This window comes from Alligator mississippiensis, chromosome 1, assembly GCF_030867095.1.
Source record: "Alligator mississippiensis isolate rAllMis1 chromosome 1, rAllMis1, whole genome shotgun sequence".
Taxonomy (NCBI): domain Eukaryota; kingdom Metazoa; phylum Chordata; order Crocodylia; family Alligatoridae; genus Alligator; species Alligator mississippiensis.
In genome coordinates, this window is record NC_081824.1 from 463,176,439 (window position 1) to 463,195,226 (window position 18,788).

The 18,788-nt window shown below is 44.1% G+C and overlaps 1 long non-coding RNA gene and 1 other non-coding gene across 2 annotated transcripts in view; both read left to right on the forward strand.

Annotated features, from left to right (window-relative positions):
- LOC109284626 (uncharacterized) overlaps positions 1-18,788 on the forward strand; it is a 1,607,267-nt gene that overhangs the window by 892,227 nt on the left and 696,252 nt on the right. Inside the window, exon 3 of the long non-coding RNA XR_009459875.1 lies at positions 2,903-2,957. This is a non-coding gene — a long non-coding RNA (uncharacterized LOC109284626). The remainder of the gene's footprint in view (positions 1-2,902; positions 2,958-18,788) is intronic.
- Positions 3,460-3,623, forward strand: LOC132248075 (U1 spliceosomal RNA). The gene has a single exon (XR_009459427.1). It is a non-coding gene; the product is annotated as a U1 spliceosomal RNA (small nuclear RNA).

The window sequence follows — 18,788 nt, forward strand, 5'->3', positions numbered from 1 at the left end:
GGGGGGTAGGGGGCAGGAAGTGGACCCTCAACTGCCCTGCACTTGGTGCCCTGCACTGCAGCCACTTGCGGCTCACATGGGGCTGCCTGTGCCTGTTCTGGACAGCCCCGCAGGCTGCAAGCAGCTGCAGCAGGAAGCACTGGCCATGCGGTGAGGGAGGGGCTGCTTTTCCCTGCACTCAACTTTTCCATGGGCTCCTTCCTGGCATGGAGAAAAGTGGCCCCTCATCTGCCCCGTGGCCAGTTCCCCACTCTGCAGCCGCTTGCAGCCCATGTGGGGCTGTCCAGAGTAGGCACAGGCAGCCCCAGGTGGGCTGCAAGCAGCTGCAGTGCAGAGCGCCAGGCATGGGGCAGGTGAGGGGCTGCTTTCCCCCTCACCCGCACTCAGCACCACCTTGTGACCCAGCCCCGTTGCCAGACTGGGCCCTGCTCTGGCTCCAAGCTCACCAGTTGGGGCTGCACATGGCGACAGTAGCTGTGGCCCCTCTGCTTGCCACGCTGGACGGTGTTTGTCACTGTCGCCTCTGGGCTACCCAGCGCGTGAGCTCCAGGTGGGCAGCAGCAGCCAACACTGCCCGGTGCGGCAAGTGCGGGGGCCACAGCTGCTGCTGCTGATGGGAGAGCCCAGAACTGGCTTGGAGCCCAAGCTGGTAGCGGGGCTGGGTTACAACCTGGTGCTGAGCATGGGGAAAAATGACCCCTCGCTTGCCCTGTGGCTGGTGCCCCATGCTGTAGCCACTTGCAGCCCATGTGGGGCTTTCTGTGCCTGCTCCAGACAGCCCTGTGTGGGCTGTGAGCACCTGCAGCAGGGAGTACTGGCCATGGGGCAAGCAAGGGGCTGCTTTTCCCTGTGCTCAGCACCAGCTTCCTCCTTGCCAGCGAGCAGGGGATCAGGGCTGTGCGCCACCCCCCAGTGTTACTGCAGGGCTGGGGGGCACTGGGAGTGAGTGGGCAGGGAGCCAACAGGAGCACAGGGCCCACACCGGTGCCCCGGGGCCAGTACCATTCAGGCCCAGAGCAGGGTGGCAGGTGCACAGGGTCCCAGCCACCAGGGGCTCTATGGAGCCAGGCCAGCTCCCCCTCTCCCTGCTGGTGCAGCCCAGCCTGGCTCCACAGACCTCTGCCAGGCTGTGCCCCGCTTTGGACCCCACTGGTGCTGGCCCTGGGACATTGGTCCCAAGACTGGGACGTTGGTCCCAAGATGGTTACCAGGGGGCGGGAACCTGTCAAGGGGCGGGGCTGCCCATGCAGCCCTCAACAGCCTACCAAAACTGGGTAAGCGGCCCTCCATCTGAAATAATTGTCCGCCCCTGCTGTAACTGCGGCAATGAGTTCCACAAGCGTAATGTGAATTCAACAATTCCTTTTATGAGTTTTATGTTTGCTCCCTTTCAATTTGATTCAATGTCTCCTTATTTTTGCATTATGAGACAAACTTAATAGAAATGCCCAATCTTCCATCCCTGTGTGATTCCTTATTTGATATACTTCCTTTATCTTCTCATTGTCTTCTGTATGTTACAGCAGGAACAATAAATAATTTATTTTTCATTGAAGTTATTTTTGACTGAATAATAATCCCTACTTTTATCTCTAGGAGTCTGGATTTTATTTTTTTCATTTCACAGTTTTAGATCTTCATTAAGGACATGTCAAAATAGCATTATTTAATACTGCACAGAGATACCCTACCTAGTGCTGGACAAGTTAGCTTGGGTCCTAGAAGCCATATATAAACATTAAGACAACTTTCCATTTAGGCTAATTAATGCTGAAAAGCATATATTAGCCTACATGGAGTGTCCTACTTGGATGCATGTACACGAGTGCGGAGGCTGCTCCAACATGCTGTAATTACAGTGCATTGGAGCAGATTCGATTAATCAAGTCTGCGGGAGCATGGTTATTACCACTCTCCAGCCAGCCTCCGTGTCTTATAAGCTTTAGTTTAAGTGTCCCCACCGCCATTTTGAAGTACGGGGAAGGTAATACACAAAATGCTGCAGTGCTTTAATGAATGTGGCTCTCATAGCCACTCTAATTACAGTACTGCCTCCCATGCACCCCCAGAGCACGTGCCCAATATGTCTACACTGTTTCTTCTACCTGAGCTAGTTCATTCAGAACTAGCTTCAGGGCCTTTGCACAGCACTGAATTATGGCATGTACATAGAGCCTAAATGTAAATGGAAAACAATGCTGGCCTCCACAAGCCATAAAAAGGGTATAGTACCAAAATTACTGGTAGGTCTTCCAGGATGCCCAGGAACAGAGACGACCCAAGCAGGGTGTGGGGTCTGGGACAAATCAGCCTCTGCAGGGCCCTGCCCCCAGACACAAAGAAGCCGGTGACAGATTTGGTGGGAGGGGGTGGGAGGTGGAGTGCCGAGTGGCTGAATGCACCAGATTGGGTGGCAGATTTGGTAGTGGGGGATGAGGGATGCCGAGCAGCCAGACATGAAGCTGGCGGTAGCGCAGAGTCACCGTGGCCACTCCGCCCGACTGCGGGGCTCCCCAAAGTGCAGGGCCCTGGGCGGTTGCCCCGATTCGCACCCCACTCCCCCCTCCAGGGACGGCCCTGCAGAGGGACATGGTTAAGTTTATGTGCTGAAACTTGTCCTGGTATCGATGTCATAGAACAAAACATCCAGCATTATTAATACCTTATTTAATTTATGCTGCAATATGCACAGTCAAGTCTCATGCGCTGAATATTATTAAGACCAGCAAATAGTTTTTAACTTCCATTCATGTCAGAAGTTAACTGAATCAGAAATGGAATATGCATTTTGAAGTGTTGCTAATTTACAGAGCAGTCCTCTGCATGGCTTTCCTGACGTCTTACACATTGGTGTTTCTGTATTTAGCCTTATGCTTTGAATATTTTTCTTTTTGCTTCCTAGGCATTCCAAAACTTTTTCACTGGATCTGTTTAAACATCCTGCTATGTTTATTAAGGTAAGCGTATTTGAGAGAAACTGAGATGGTTTTTCACTTTGCTGTAGAAAATCAATTAAGAATTCATGGTTTAGTGATGGTGGTGGAAGGACCAGGAGGGGGAAAGACTGGTGTGTCAGGTGAAAAAGCTAATTCCCATGTCAAACAAACTAGGTGGATAAAGCAATTAATTTTTTGCTTTTACTTGGCTGTCAGACCATAAACAGGTCAGCTCTGATGGGAAACGCGTCCTCTTTATGTGCACCAGATGCCTGGGTATACACACATCCTGTAGTTCAGATGTCTTTGTAATCAGCATGCTAGTTGCATGTATTCAATCGCCCGCCCTGGAAGCTGTCTGATTCTTTTGTGAATTCACTGAAGACGATCAGCACCTTACAGGATCAGTCCCTTGTATATCTAGATATACAACCTTCAGTTTTACTAGAGCAGAGAAAAACTGATGAAATAGAAAATACATAAAAACTGCCATTTAATGGGTCAGACCACAGGTCCACTTTCCCCAGTATCCTGCCCGGGGAAGTACCATGATCACCATGGTGGTTTTCCCAAGGTGAGGCTCACCCCTTGCACTCCCGGTGTGCTGACACCTGCAATTTCCCCAAATGTGGGAAACTCAGTTGCATAATTTGTGGTCATGGGTGGCTACATTTCCACTTGCCCCTAAATTTATTTCCCCTCAATGCACTAGTTGTAAACTTTGACCTCCGTTCCAGTCCGTTTTGTTATCATTTGTCCCCAAGAATCCCTTGTCACCTTCCAAGTAGTCTCCCTTTCCAGGTGGGGCTTATAGTTGCAGCTGGTGGGCTTTTGCCTATGCCCCCTAAAGTGCAAATAGGTCTATGTCACACATCCTTGTGCCAACAGGGGGAGACCCTGGTGCACTCCCACCTTGAGCGCACCAGGTTGTAGCCCCTCTTCCATCTCCTCCAGAACCTCCTGCTGAGCTTCTGGCTGCACTTTCCCCTGCACCTTTTGTGTTATGCACTCCCCTTCTGTGGCCCCACCAAACCCCAGGACTTCCTGGTCAATCTCCTCCTGGCTCTGGCCATCTACAAGACCAGGAAGGAGGCTCTGGTAGGAAGAAACCCTGGTGAATGTTGGGCTGCCTTCCTGTCACTCCTCCACTCACATCTCCATTCAGGTCATCATCCACAGCTCCCTCAACTCATGCAGGGGGCAGTGGGTGCTGGCTGGTGTGTTCTGCTCAATGTCGCCTTCCAGATCGCTTGTTATTAACCGATGACCTGTGTCACATGTTGGCAGAAAGTGAATGCTGAAAGGGAGAGTGAACTGGGGATGACCAGTTTTTTTCCCGCTGTTACTTGCAGCTTCCAGCTGTTAAGGTCTAGGAAGTTCCAATTCAGAGGCCAGTCCCTTTAATCTGGCCAAACTGTCAGCTGCCACACCATCTGATGGCAATGAGTTACACACTTTTATCATATGCTATGTGGACAAACAAAAAAAAAAACCCCAAACAAAACCAAACCCCCCCCAATAACCACCCCCCGAAATCCCCAACCCATCCCCAAAAAACCCAAACCCAACCCCTCAACTTCCTTTTGCTAGTTTTAAATGTATTACCTACTAGTTTCATTTTATGACCCTTAGTTGTTGTAATATGAGAGATAGTAAATAATAAATCGTTGTTTACTTTCTCTTCACCATTTAGTATTTGTAAACCTATATCATGTCCCTCCTCAGGTGTCTTTCTTTCTAAACTGAATAGGCCTAGTTTCTTTAGTCTCTTCTCATCTGAAAGCTCCTGCATACTACTAATCATCTTTGTTGGCCTTCTCGGTACCTTCTCTAGTTCTTTTATATTGTTTTTTGAAGTGTGGGGACCAAAACTGGGCAGAGTATTCAAGGTTTGGATGCACCATGGGTTCATAAAGGAATAGACAGAACGATACTTTTTGTTTTGTATACAATTCCTTTCTTAATAATTAATAACATTTTGTTTACATTTTTGATGGCTCCTGAGCATTGAGCAGATGTTTTTCGCGAACTGTCTACAGTGACTTCCAGATCTTTTTTCCTGTGTGGTAACAGTTAATGTGGAGCCCATCATAGTAAAGGTATATTTTGGATTTTTTTTTCCCATGTACATCACTTTACATTTATCTACAATGAATTTCATCTGCTATTTAGTTGCCCATTCACTCAATAGTGCCAGATCCTTCTTTATTTCCTCCCCCTGCCCCACAAGGCTGTCAAGGCTTTGTAGCTCCTTCAGGTTGGCATTTTGGCCCAGTGAGGGCTTGCTTACAGGCTCATTATATTAACCCATTCACTATGAATGTGACTTTGGAATTCCAGCTATGCAAAAGGCATCAGTACAATCATACTTACACAGCTTGCTTACTAGATACACAAACATCTGTGTGTGCGCATGTGTGCGAAACAGTAAGAGTATGAGAAAGAAAGAGATGTTTCCCTCTAATCATTGGACTCCAAACTTAAACTTTTAGTTGAAAGAGTTTGCCTTTCATTTAAATAGCAAAGACTTTGGCTGTTGGAGATGAGAGAAAACAGCTCTAGTTCCACTCGCCCAGGGGTGTATGGTTTATGTGGAGACTGTGCCTGTTGTCTGTAGCATGAAGGTAATGCATCCTCTCCCCACTCTCTTCACAACGGGGTGAGTAGAGTCTTGTACATAACTCAAAGATGTATGTGTACACATGAAGACCAAAGAAAGGTTCCCTCTCTACCACACTTGCTGAATATACCTGGTAAAGGAGGTGTGGCACACTTTTTGTCTTTGTTGCTTATTGTTGTTAACATCTATAGGTCTAAACCATTTTGAGAATTCATTATGCTAACGGTTGTCCAATCATATAGTAAGTGATAGTCTCTGTCCCAACAGACAAGTATTGCCAAAACTCATGAACCAAACCATAGGTACCGACTTTTATTTTTGCCATGATGGACACGTGAAAAGTGGTATGCATTTCAGGTGACAGCCCTCTTTCCGAGGGGGACCAGGGCCCTCGGGCCTCCACATACTTGCTCTGAATCAGAAAGAACCCCTTCCAAAAAACAGAAGAAAAGAAAACACAAGAAAACCAAACCTATAAGACTGATTTCAGTAGTCATGAGATTTTCATTTTAATTTGGCTTCCAGCTTCTAAGATTTACAGGTATGAGGGCTAGAATTTTAAGCCTAAATCCTCTTTCATTTCTAAGGCACTGAAGTGGTGTTTTCTGAGTGCAGTCCTATTCCATTCTGCTCAAGCCCCTGAGAAAACATCAGTGAGTCAGCTTTTGTAAGACACCTCCATCTTAGCCTTGAGTTTGTCACAAAAAGCAGCAAGGAGGAGAAGGACCCACCTGGGGCTTCAATCCCAGGGCGCAGTCCTTGGGCCCGTATTGTTTAACATCTTCATCAGCGACTTGGACGAGGGGGTGGAAAGCACGCTGTCCAAGTTTGCTGATGACACTAAGATGTGGGGCGAGGTGGACACACATGAAAGGATAGAGAGGCTGCAACTAGATTTAGACAGACTACAAAAGTGGGCAGACGAGACTAGGATGGGGTTCAACGTAGACAAATGCAGGGGGCTGCACCTTGGGAGAAGGCATCCACAGCACACATACAGGCTGAGGAGTTCCCCTCTTGAAAGCACAGAGGCAGAAAGGGATCTTGGAGTCATTATTGACTCCAAGATGAACATGAGCCCCAATGCCAGACCACAGCCAGCAAGGCCAGCCATACCTTGTCATGCATCCAAAGGTGTATCTCAAGCTGGTCCAGAGACGTGATACTCCCCCTCTATGCGACTTTGGTCAGGCCGCAGTGGAGTACCGCATCCAGTACTGGGCGCCGCGCTTTAAAAAGGATGTGGCCAGCCTGGAGAGAGTTCGGAGGAGGGCCACGCGCTTGGTGAGAGGGCAGCAGGACAGGCCCTACAAGGAGAGACTGAGGGACCTGAGCCTGTTCAGCCTCAGCAAGAGGAGGCTGAGGGGGGACCTGGTGACTGCCTACATGCTCATCAGGAGAGATCATCAGCAAATAGGCAGAGCCCTTTTCTCCCCAGCACCACCTGGGGTGACAAGGAACAATGGTCATAAGCTGATGGAGAATAGGTTTAGGTTAGAGATCAGGAGACAATATTTTACAGTTAGGGTGGCCAAAATCTGGAACCAACTTCCCAGGGAAGTGGTCCTCGCCCCTACCTTGGGCAAATTCAAAAGGAGGTTGGATGATCACCTGTCTGGGATCTTGTGACTTGCTTTAAGGGGTCAGGCTAGATGATCTGTTCAGGTCCCTCCTGACCCTAGCTACTGTGAAACTACTATGAAACACCTACCCACCTTTGTATTAACAGTTTTTCACACATTTGGGCTGAGCAGAATAGGTTCAAATTTAGATGCCTAAGTACCAGTTTGGCTTCTTAAAGATGAACTAGGTTTGGGTCCTCCCTTTTTTAATCCAAGTTGAAACCTTCACATGGTTCCAAGAGCTGGCGAAGTTAGAAAAATACCAACAAACATGAGATTTGTGCTAAAATGACAAGAGTTGATAATGCTATAAAATGTGAAGGTCATACCTCCTTCGACAGAGTCAGGACCCCAGGATCCAATTACTGTCTCTTCATATGTTAAAAAGCTTCTCTTCTATCCCAAATTATCTATGCTGTTAAAAGACCATGCAAGGGGACACCATGATGAAACACATGGCAGTGGTACTACAGCCACCTTAGTGCAGCACCATGTCATGTGCCAATAAGCACATCCAAAAAGTCTAGTATATATATGAAATTAGTGTGAAATATTTTACTCCAGCGCTTACTGCCATGCTCCTTTTATAGTGTGGACTGGATATGCTCTCAATGGCGCACACTTAAAATTAAACTACACTTTACAACTCGATAATTTGTGGATGCTCATGTTCTATGTTTTGTCATATAATATGCATTGTATTTATTTTTCTGATAGGAGCCAAATATATTTTGCATTCAAGTTCCAAATCACTTACTGAACCACTCTCTTGACCTTGGGCAGACTGCTTGACTTTCTTCTTGCTCTTCAGTCATCATAGCAGTGGGCGAAAGGCATTATAAATTATAAGTAACATCATTGACATTCTGGCTCTGTCACAGAAAAGATGCTGCATGGGGCGCTTAGACTTGAAGAGGGGGCTTGCTTGCTTCATATTACATGTCAGGGAAGAAGCATCAGACATGGCTGTTGCACAGGCAAGGAAAGTAGTATCTTAGGGAAGGGTGGAATAATGAAAGCAGCTGATAGCAAATGCTGTCTGTTTTAGCCTATGTAGGAATACTGTTGTCAGATAAATCTGAGGAATATTGTTGTCTAATTCTAAAAATCTTTATTATTCATAGTGTCACAGCACTCTGGGAAATTCAGAGGGTTTGATTCCTTCTTGCAACTGGCAGCCTGGGTCTGTCCCATATTACAGATGTTTGGGGCTGCTTAACCATATGCCACTTATGTAGGGGTCCTTAAGGAGCTTCTTCCAAAGGAGAAGCCCCCAATATGACTGTCTGATGCTTCCCACCCAGCCTGTCTCTGACACCAGGGGGAGTGCAGGAGTCAGTTATGCCAGGAGAAAGTTTTACAGTCCAATGAACCCTCAAATTTGGCCATTTACTTGTTTAAAGAACAGCACAGAGTGACGAGAAAGGATATTAAAATCTGGTCCATAATAGATAGATAGATAGATAGATAGATAGATAGATAGATAGATAGATAGATATCTCTATATATCTACATATATAGATATAGATAGATAGAGATCTATAGATATAGATAAATAAAGTACATTATTTAAGTAATGACAATGACTTCCAGGTATGTTCAGCTCCTTATCAGATACCCCTCAATCTAGAAATACTATTTAATGATTATGTAGTATCTCTGAATCTGATATGGTAGAGGTATAGGTGGTGTCTGAGAAGGACATTTCTCCCTATCCCCACTGATCTGCAGGGATGGCTGCTGCCACACTCTCCTTTCAGTCTGTAATTCTTCAGGAGGAGGAACATTATGGACCAGGGCATGCTCCCATTATGGTGAAAGAGCCATTTGAAAAACTCATGGAGGGCAGAGCAGGTCTGTCAAGATGGGAATAGGTCAAGATGGGGCAGGTTATCAGGGAACTCTTCCCCTCTCTTCCCCCTGCCCCTCCCAAGACCAAACAGTCTGAAGGGACAGTGTTTCTTCTTGCAGGTTCAGTTTAGTTCTCTGCTAATTCCTCTGAAGCAGTGCAAAACATTGACTTGCTTTTAGGGGAGAAAGTACCACCTACTGAATCACCAGTGCTACTTCTTGCTCTGTGCCTGGGTTCTGATCTGTCTGCAGCCTGACATGCTGCAACAGCTTAATTTCTAGCAGATTTCAGCTGAGCTGTGAGCTACAATTCAGTGGCTTCAAGCTGGGGCCAAGGAGCTTATTGTTTTGTTAAATATCCCTTACAGATCATTTACTTTATTCATACGCCTCCTTTTGTAAATATGTTCATTACCTGCAAATTGCAGACCACCATTCACCTGTGCGTTATGTCTCTGCATGCCAATAGCTCTTCTCCACTCATAAATTCCATTAATTAATGAGCAGCCCGCAGGGAATAGTCTCCTCATTATAGAACTGGACGATAAACCGATCCAAAAAAAAGCTGCCTCTGTTGTCAGTCTTTCCTGACAGCAACTGCTTTCCTCATCAGTGCTATATTAGAATACCATGGCCGCATCCACACGTGGCATGGGCATTTGGTTCACTGGGGGACATCTAGCAGTGGCGCACCTTGTGCCGCCACTAGTTGTCCTTGAGGAACACTTGTGCCACACGTGCTCTGCCACTGCAAGTTACCCCAGGTGGGGTAGGGGAGAATGGGGCAACAAGTGTGCTGGCCCCAGCAGCCTTACCTGGGGGCCTCCTGGGGCTGCAGCAGCAGTGATCCTGCCTCGCAAAGCCTGGCTGATAGCCACGGCATGGCTCCAACTGGCCTGGCTCCACCTTTAAGCCGTGTGCGCTGCACCCATGTGAGCTGCTCCACCTTTTTTCCAACATCAAGGAGTCAGAAAAACCCTCTGCACTGCTCCCCTGCAGCTCAGAGAACAACTAAATGTGTGTTATGTGGCACTGCAGACGTGTCTGCAGCACCACATACTGCACAATGACACTCGTCTGGATGTGGCTTGTAGACATGTCTACACAAGACACTAATGGTGCAGTAGACTAATTCTACTGCAACCTAGCACAACGGGAAAAAAACATGCTAATTTACAGTAGAATTAGTATAGTGCACATTAGCATCACTTAAAAAGTATGCGCCAGCACTAATGTGCAGTAGTGCCAATTACTGTGCATTTAGTTTTTAGTACCTGTAAAAACAGGTACTAAACTAAATGCTCCATAATGATGGTGCATTTATCCACATGTAGATGTGCCCTATCATGATTAAAGATCCAGACACTTGCGGCAGCTGTGCTGGGGAGACTGGAATTGTAACAGCGCAGCCACATTCACACTGAAAGTGAGCACCATCAAATGGTTAAGGCAAAAAAACAAAAATACCCCAACCTTAATGCTTCAATTGATTAGGCCTGTGCTTGTTTTCTCAGTCCTGCTGAAAGCTGTGTTGACCTGGTAGACAGATTGGTATGCGACATTGTTACTTGTACCTTTCTAAACTACCACTCATTAGTTGAGATCACTTGGGAATCAGAAGGAACATTTGTGAAAAATCTAGCTCTGAGACTGAATGAGACCATTTAATGTGGCAAGATGTGTAGGCCCATTTCTAATCTAGAAGAGTGAAGTACTTCAACGTTACCACCACTGCAATAATAAACTTTCAGCACAGTGCATTTAAAAGAAAATGGTTCCCTACACAGGCAGACACAATGCTTTGTATTCTGGGAAGACTGATTTGGGAAACAAGCCTTATATTGCAACAGTAGTTGATACAAGTCAGAGCAGCCTGAGGATGCTGTGTTTTGCACAAGGTGCAAACTAGCTTTCAAAGAGGTAGGGAGAAAGGGCATCGAAATGTTACCTCTACACCATCTCACTCCTAAAGTTTGCCAAGCCATAATTCTGCTGCAGTTGAGGACTGGGTCTCTAATTATCAAGTGTAAAGATATATATATATAATTTATTAAGGGGAAAAAAACAAAAAAACACTTTCAAATGCAGATGCCTTGTGGTCACCTGATTTTGAACGGTCCCTGCATCCCTTTGATTTGACCTGGATGAGGTGCTCATCAGTTTTGAAAGTCAGATTCATTGTGTTTAGGTGCTCAGGTATGGACATGGGATCTTCCCCTGTAGGCATCCAAGTTTAGACAATTAAGACTGAAAATTACACTTTCTTCTAGTGATATGCTTTCGATTTCTACTGATGCTTCTGTGAATATATCAGGGTAAAAATGGCCCCCTTAAATAAGTAAGCAGGTGACCTGGCTGCTTATCTTTCCCTCTTGTGTATATTGCTAATTTATTTCCTTCTGTTTTTGTATTATTCTGGATATGACAAGAATATGTATTACATTGAATAAACATGGAATGGCAGAAAGATAAATTGAGTAATCTGATAGATTGTCTCAATCTTAATTTTCTGTTGAGGATATACATCTACTAACGCCATTGCTTAGAAATGCACAAATCCTACAACAAAAATGTGTATTGCTCTCTCTAGCAGTTTGCAAATAAGGAATATGAGAATTTGATAAGCTATTTGTCTCCTTTGTTTCAAATTGTCTTTGTGTTTCTTTTGCAAATTGTATATTACCTTTTATTTTTTTTAATTGGATGCAAGCTTTTAAGCACAGAGATTGTGCTTAGATCTCAGGTTTGTAGACCAAACCTTTCTGTTATTCACAGTTAAATCTTACTCTGGATAGGGACATTTAAAACAGTTCATGTAGGACATGGTATAAAGCTCAGGAAATCAACCGTGTCTTTCCATAGGCTTCAGTGCACTTAGACCCTAAAGGAGCTGAAATTCGGAAAGAATGCCAACACATATACTTAAAATCTGTTGCACACTATTATTAATTACACTGCATAACTAATAAAAAAATAGTTAATTTTTATTGCATTTAATTGCAAAAGTCCTTCTGTGAATAATATTAATAATAGTGTTTTAAAAGAATGACAGGCTCTTAGATTCTGCAGGGTGTTCTCTTGCATGGGTGGAGCATAGGTGATAGAGAGCAGTGCTAGATGCCTTGCCCTGCCCAACAAAAACAGCTCGAAATCTTCTCTCGAACAATGAGATGGAAACACAGTCTCTTCGCCCCTTCAATCCACAGCCTCTGCTAAGACTTCCGACATGAAAATGATCTCTGGTAGCAGTACTTTTGTAGTGGGCAGCTTCCATCCTCTAGAACCTGGACTGAACCAGCAATTAAATTTGCAGCCTAATAAAACACTGAGATGGTAATACTTTCAGTATGACTGGCATAACCTATAGGCAAAAGACCCTATCTCCTCTTCAACTTTGCATATCTGCATTTCTGCCAGGTGCATTTGTTTCCATCTTTGAAATCCTGGCATGACTTGTGTCTTCAAGATAGTTTATTAATTATAATAAACTTTTCCTGTTAATTAAGAGGTGCACATACCACCGTATGTGATGTTGTGGCTAAATTAATTCATTAGCTCCTTTAAAATAAGAGCCAAAATATGACCCTCCTGGAGCTGGAGCTAATGCTGTTGTTCCACACCAACTACCATAAAATGTAACTAATTAGGTGAAAAGGAAAGTGCACATCCATTACAGTGAAGTCAGCCTGTCAGGCTGTCAGTAGGGGGGCAAAGTATCAGAGCCAAGATCAGTGTCCCTGCTTGTTAAGAGAAAGGGCTGGTAGAGACAGGAAGGGAGACTTCTGACAATACAGATTGGAATAGTAAGGACTTGTTACTTAATCATATTGGCATGTGAGCCACTGCCTTGCACCAATGTTCTCTAAATGCTATTTTTTGTCTAACGCTGGCAGAAGTGAAGTGTAACCAGTAACCTGAGTTTCACTCCATCTGCTCCTTGACAGCTCTGCTTTGGGAAGTTAATCCTTTATCATTTTGTCTGTCATCTACTGCTACTCACATTCTCTGCAGCAAGTAGACTTCTAGTGAATATATTTTTATGTAAGCGGCTGTTTGGCTGGGTCCCCATTTGAAGACCACAGTGGAAAGTTTCTTCACCTGCCTCTTAGCATTTGCAAAATCTTGCTGCTGGGATTGTCTTGAGTGGTTGACAGTTTGGTGAATCACAGCTGTCTTCACTCAATTACAACATGGAGTTTTTCTCAGAGTGAAAAATGGTCATGTTGCTTTGCAGAACTAGACATTGGTATTGCTTTGTGGAATTGGATTGAAATGTCATCTGCAAGGAACACATAACAGTATTGTGGGGGGCCAAGGTTAAGGGCAAAATCCTGTGCCTGCCTAAGTCAATGGGAGTTTTGCTGTGGAAATCAGTGGGGTAAGGCTTCACTCTGAATATTCAGTGCTTGAGTTATGGCCTTATGTAGTGAAGTTATGGAGGTAGTACACTGTGTTAGTTGGACCTTCATCATCCTGAATAATGAAGGCTAGAAGGAAAATAAATAGGGTTCACTGTTAGTTGAGACTGAAGAATCCTTTGTAAAGTCAAAGCCAAGTAAACCAACTCTTGATGGTGGCCATCTGACTAAACTTTGACCATTACTTTATGTTCCAATTTTGTGAAAGGTCAGTGAAAAGACTATGATGGATCGATTCTGGCAGTCTCTCTTTTTGTCAGATGTCCCAGTTTCATTAGGTACCACAGGGTACCACAGAGGTTTATATTGTTATACTTACCCTTTAACATGTAAAGGATGACACTGGGGACATTGGTTAAGAAATGCATGCCACAGTTTAATGACTCCTCATGCTCTAACCGACTCTTTGGGATATGGAAGTACTTGGGGTGCAATTTTGGCCCTCTTGAAGTTAACAGCGAAACTCCCACTGACTTCAACAGTGCAGGTTTTCAGCCCTGGTGGCATAATGGTCTTTGGGCTTAGCTGGCTGCAAACTAAAAGTTGTTGGTGGGCTGTGGGGAGCATCCACAAGAGTTTTTGGAGCTCTTTTCCATACATCTTATGGAGGAATATGACTACCGTTTTTCAAAAAAGTATGTGATATTTGTTGGGCTACCGCTTGATACCAGTCAACTCCAGTTGCCAAGAGGGAGTCTTCTTTCCTCACCTGTAGGTAGAGAGGATAGTGCAAATTTGCTTTCCAATGTAGACTTTGAAAAGCAAAGGGGATGCTTTCTGTCTCCTCCGATTCCCTGAACATACCTTTACAGGCTTGGACAACGTACCCAAAAATAAATTTTGTAAAGCTATATCAACTCTTTCTTCCTTCATGCATTGTCCACAAGCAGGTTGAAAAATTCTCAGATTTGTTCATGAATTGAAATGATTAGCTTCTTTTTTTCCCAGTGGATAATCCAAGGCCTGCAGATTCTATAAATAACCTCTCGGGGCAGTATGTAGAATTGCATTTTTTTTTTCATTTATGTAACTTTTATGACATTGTTCCCATTACCTATCTAGAAGCCCGGTCCATCTGTATGTGAAATCAATGGAAGTTTGTCCACAGGCTACAAGGAGAGAGATCAGGTCCTACATGACTAGCAATGTAACTTGAGTGTCACATTTGAAATTTGCAGGTCAAATATATTCAATTTTTTAAAAAAGAAACCTTTTGGGGGCTAAATGTCATTTGCAACAGTAAAGGTAATTGTGAATGCAAGTCCAAAAGCGGTGAAAAATGTACTAATAAACATAGTCTAAACTTGTTGAGTGATTCCCTAGAACTATAGGAAGAAAAATGGATTTGGACACAATCACCATTATTTTTTAAACCTGATATGCTGCAACTGTAGAAATTGTGGATTCATTTTCCTGTACTGATAAATGTTCTTTTCCAGTTGAAATGGAAAACTGGTTTTGGTTTTCCTTTCAGTGAAACACACAACCCTGAAATTAAGCACAGCAGGTTTGGAGACTTCACAGATTCCAAACTGAATGCGTGCATTTGCACACTAATGCCTGTTCTCTGTTGTTTTTAAGACCTATCTGATATTTCAAAAACAGCTACAGATCCCTTTTCACTGTTTAAGTAGTCAGGATTCTAACTTACAGCCTTGCTACCATTTACAATTAAATAAATATAGTGGATGGGATCATTAGGAGAATCCAGCATTGCCCTTTGTCTGTTTGTACTGAGGCCACTGCTGTATCTCCTATTAACTTCAGTGGCGGCAGAGTTAGTGTAATGTGAAGTGCTTTAAAACCTCTCAAATTCTTGTCTGGCAATAGCATGCTGTAATAGTCTTGGTTCATAAAAATAAAGTAGAGAGAATGGGGTTAGTACAAGGATGGACAACTGCCATGGTGTATGAGGTACCAGCTATTAGAACTGTGCGAGGCTTCGGACAAAGCTTTGGATCCGGAGAAGTTCTGGATGCTTCGGGGTCCAAAGCAACACATCTGGGTCGAAGTGCTGGCCTCATTGGGCTTCCCAAAGAGCTTCGGAGCTGCCTCGGAGATCCAGCCATAGGGTATAATGGAGAAACAATAAAATATAAATATATAACTATATATATATATATATATATATATAACTTTGTTATTTTTTGTCCAGTTTGGATGAAATTTTTAGGAGTGGTAGATTATGCAGAGGGGATGAAGCCTGCCAAATTTCAAGAAGATAGGTATAGGGGTTTGGGGGGAACAGCACCCCAAGTTCTTGAAAGCAAAACTCATGTCATGTCTAGGCGTTACAACATAGCGGGGTGAACATTGCAGGGGTGGTGGCTCTTACTGAGGCCACTGACTGTCTTGGGGTGGGGTGGTGTGGGGAGACACTGCTGCAGGCCTGGCTGCTAAGCTGCTGTTCCCAGTTACCAATCAATCAGTCATGATTCACTCAGGGACCAGGGACTCGGGGACCAGCTCAATACACAGGACATAGCTACTACATAACAACTTAATGAGCATCAGTTAGCACCTACAAAACCACATGAAGGAGAGGAAAGACTCAATACAGACAATCAACTACTCCAAATCAGACACAGTCTTGACATGAGTTTTGTCCGTCAGCAGCTAGGGGTGGAGGGCCCCAGACCCCCCCCTGCACCGATCTCCTCAACAGCTGGCAGGCATCGTGGCCGCACCAGGGGCCACCATCCCTGCAGCTGTCACCCTGCTGCACCTTAGCACACGCAGTGTTACCCATGGCACCAGTTTTGCTTGTCCACAGCTTGAGGGGCGGTTCCCCCCAAACTCCTGCACTGATCTCCTTGAAACTTGGCAGGCATTATGGCCTCAGGAAGAGCTACCAGGCCTGCAGTTTTGACCCCCCTGTGTTGTAACCCACAGCCATGACATGAGTTTGGCTTTCAAGAATTTGGGGTACAGTTGTACAGTTTCCCCCAAACCCTTGCACCAATCTTCTTGAAACTTGGCAGGTTTTATGCTCTCAGCAGAGGCTACCATCTCTGCAAGTTTCTTCCAAATTGGACAAACAACAACAAAGTTATAGATATTTCATTGATTCCCTATTATAACCTATGGTCGGATCTCCGAGGCGGCTCTGAAGCTTCGGCCAGATCGAGGCGGAAACCCAGTCCAGAGCTCCGGATTGGATTGCAGCCATCCAAAGCGGCCAGATCCAAAGCTGGATCGGATCGCTGCCGACTCGAACAGGCCTACCGACTATTCAACAAGTAATATAATTTCCCTTGTATCAAGATTGAGTCTGACCCAGGATACTGTAAGGTAGCATTGTATTATAAAGAGAGAATAGATGACAGCATCTGTTTTCTATTCCTATTCTTTTCTCTATTGTTTTCATTGTTTTTAATTCTCCATTATCTTCCCTCCCCCAATCTCTCTCTCTCTCTCTCTCCAAAACTAAGCAGTGCAGCTATTCCAAACACATACCACATTTGAGGTTCATATAATTAACTGTATGCACATAAGTGGCTTCAACCAAACCAGCTGTTTTTCAAATAACCAGAAAAATAGGACCTTTATATATGTAAAGTTGCTAAAATGTACTTGAAAATAAATGGAAATACCTCAGTGAGTGTGTGTGTGCATGTGTGAGATATAGAAGGAAAGAGAGAGAAGAACCTCTCGTTCCATAGAAATAAAAGTAGTTCCAGTTGCCAGTCCTTAGAAATCATTTTAAATTTCTGTACTTTCCAGTCAACCTGACAAGGAGACAAACTCACATTCCCATCCAGACCTCACTGGCATACCCGTCAACTGCAGATGCCCTTCGGGTGCACAAATATGAATTCTCACATTTATATAGCATTTTCTTTCTGGCAGTTCATATAAGTAGATAAAAGGGAATGGCAACATCTATCCTGTACCTTAACTGTCATGTAACCAAGTGGCCAGCAGTCAAGCCATTATTGTGCTACTACCTACATTTCCACCCAACCTCTAACAAAGGTTGAAACCTAACTGGTGTTATTAGAGCTTTCTCTTTCCCACCCTTGATCCTTTTTTTGATCATTTCTTTTTTTGATAGCATAATACAAATGGGAGTCAATCAGGAGAGCAACTATCTTTCAGGATTATACATGGGGCACAGAGGTCATATTTCTATCTACATAATGAATGAGATGTCACTCTGATTACCCTTTTTGAGTGTGTATCAGTCAAGGATACAGTAGTAAAACATTCAATCATGAAGCATGCTAGAGAGGTTCAGCCTGGTGTCAAGGCTTTAGTAATTAAGAAATACTGTGAGGATATATAATTTATTTCCTTTGCTTGACTATTACAGCACTTCTTGCCAAGTAATCATAAAGAAAATGCTGTATTGTACATATGAAGTGCCTATTTATCTGGACATGAAAAAAAAAATTGGACGGCTATCAATGCTTAAATCAGAAGGTCAAAACAAATTCATCATTAAAGCTGTTAAAAAGCTAGGCTTTTTTCCTGCTCTATATCAACAATGGGAATTCTTTCATCACAATGTGGCAGAAAGGACTTATGTCATTCTTTAAGGCATCCTTTTTGGCAGATGTGCCACGAGGTAACCTGTGCACCCTTCTCAAGTGCCACTCCAATTCCCCTCTGCTGCTCAGGCTGTTGCTCTGCTTTCTTCTACCTGCCTACCTGTTGTTCTGCTTTCTGCTTCCTCCCTTATCTGTTGCTGTTCTCCCTGCTTTTTCCTCTGTCTGCTATATGACATGACACAAACTGCATGTGCCACTTGTGACCCATATGCACAGCTTGGCCACACCTGAAGAGAAGAACTGATAGCTTCCATTGTGTCTGCATTGTATTCACCCCAAATATAACAAATGGATATGTGCCTTTGGTTAAATATAGGACTGATTTCACTCCCCAGCAGAATGAAACAATCAGGAATGTTTCCAACTGGGAAAGAAATCAAAATGTGTGATTTAATAACTAAAGGAGGGATTTGGCCGCGACTACCAGAGTTGGAATTTGGAAAGGACAATTGGCTTAGCATAGCTACCCTCGTAAAATGAGATGTGATCTTAATGAGAACATGTTTGACCTGACAGAAAGTGGAAACACACACAGTTGTGTTAGAGAGGATTAACTTTAAACACCACTAAGTCTCCATGATCTCAAAGCATAAGGCAGCCTCTAACTGCCAGAATTAATAACACCACAAAATGTTACCTTGCTGTCTCTTCCATTCTCCAACTGTTAATGAATTATATTACGTGCTCAAAATGTTACACAAATATTTAGTACATGAACCTGAACAGACCAATATCAGATATCAAAACTTAAGTCAACTTTTACTTTATTCCATTACAGAAGTTTATTTTTA